Source organism: Budorcas taxicolor, chromosome 9, assembly GCF_023091745.1.
Source record: "Budorcas taxicolor isolate Tak-1 chromosome 9, Takin1.1, whole genome shotgun sequence".
NCBI classification, from domain to species: domain Eukaryota; kingdom Metazoa; phylum Chordata; class Mammalia; order Artiodactyla; family Bovidae; genus Budorcas; species Budorcas taxicolor.
The window spans coordinates 55,881,630-55,883,299 of record NC_068918.1 but is presented as its reverse complement, the minus strand read 5'-3'; the positions used below and the strand labels follow the sequence as shown (position 1 = coordinate 55,883,299).

At 39.6% G+C, this 1,670-nt stretch overlaps 1 non-coding gene across 1 annotated transcript; it reads right to left on the bottom strand.

Moving 5' to 3' along the window:
• Positions 1 to 248: 248 nt before the first annotated feature.
• TRNAV-GAC (transfer RNA valine (anticodon GAC)) lies at positions 249 to 321 on the bottom strand. Its single transcript has one exon. It is a non-coding gene; the product is annotated as a tRNA-Val (tRNA).
• Between the last annotated feature and the right edge of the window lie 1,349 nt (positions 322 to 1,670).

Sequence of the window (1,670 nt, the reverse complement as noted above, 5' to 3'; positions counted from 1 at the left end):
GGAACCTGGTAGGCTACAGTCCACGGGGTTGCAAAGAGTCAGACACGACTAAGTGACTTCACTCACTCACTCACTCATCCTTCTTCAAGGTCTTTACTCAAGTATCTTTTTTAAACAATTTTTTTTTTTCTGATCTCCCTTTTTAAAACTACAACATTCCCTCTTCCTCCAGTATTCTCCATGCTTTTTTTAAAACAAAAATTTTTTAAAAATCTTTTGGCCATGCCACATAGCATGTAGGATCTTAATTCCCCAACCAGGGATTGAACCCTGGCCCCCTGCATTGTCAGCACAGAGTCTTAACCACTGGACCACCAGGGAAGTCCATCTCCATGCCTTTATTCTACATCTTTTTTTTTTTTTAATTTTACTATAGCTATCACTACGCATTTTATTTACTTGTTTTGCTAGTTTTCTGCTTCCTGCTCTAGAAGGAAGATTATGTAAGAACAAGATTTTTTTTTTGTTCGTATTGTTCATCATGTAGCCTCACTATCTGAGCAACATTTGCTTAGTAAATATTTGCTAAGTAAAGTGATTAATGTTTCATAATTTTTATATCAATGTCTTGTTCTTAAAAAAAATCTAAAATTGAAGTCTTTGAATAAAGGCAAAAGACAACTGAAACAATTTACAACTCTACTAGTCTTTTTCCCAAGTGGTGCTATTGGTAAAGAATTTGCCTGCGAGTGCAGGAGACACAAGGGACCTTGGTTCGATCCCTGGGTCGGGAAGATTCCCTGGAGGAGGGCATGGCACCCCACTCCAGCATTCACAGCTGGAGAATCCCATGGGCAGAGAAGCCTGGCAGGCTACAGTCCATAGGGTCACAGAGTCAGACATGACTGAAGTGACTTAGCACACGGGCAGGCACTAGTCTTCTTTATGCTTGAGATACGGTTTTAAAATGCCACTGGTAAATATCAGAAGCAGTGACCACTACACATCTATGAGACAACACATTGAGCCAGAAAATACTGGTGTCAAAGACTTAGACTAAGAATGCTTGGACCCAGAACATTACAAATTGTAGTGCAGTGTTATCCTGGACGAAAAGTAAGGAAAGCTGGCAAAAAAAAATTCTATAATTCCAGAAAAAGATTTTTTTTAAGCAAATAGTGAAAAGTGTTAGTATAATTTTTCAACCAAACTTTCACTCTACATGTTTAAACCCTTTTTTTTTTTTTTTTTCTTTTACAATGTGTTTAGTGAATTTGGGCTACCAAGGAGACACTGCTGGCCAGAGGGAGTGCAGTTTCCCATCAGAATTTGGCGACCTTGTAGCCCTGGGGTGGCCCCACAACTGCTATCCCCTGCTCTCTAACCCAGCACTTGATGGTACTGGGCTTTGATTTATATGAGGAAAACTGAGGGGAAAGACAGTATGTGAGCACAGAGGAGTTTAGGAGAAAATTGTTGAATTGGAGTTTCCACAGTGATCAGATGAGAGAACAGAAAGACATTTTGCATTAACTGTTAATTCTTAGTGACTCTAGCCTAAGAGTTCCTGCGTAATTCTCCAGAACTGACTTAGGAACTCCTCATTTTTCAAATGCTACTCCATGAGTCACTGGGCAGAGAGAAGAGACCTAACAATATGGGCTTTTGAAGATCAAGTAAAGTTAGAAGGTCTCGCTGAAGGAAAAGGTGACCAGCAGATAAAAAGTTTT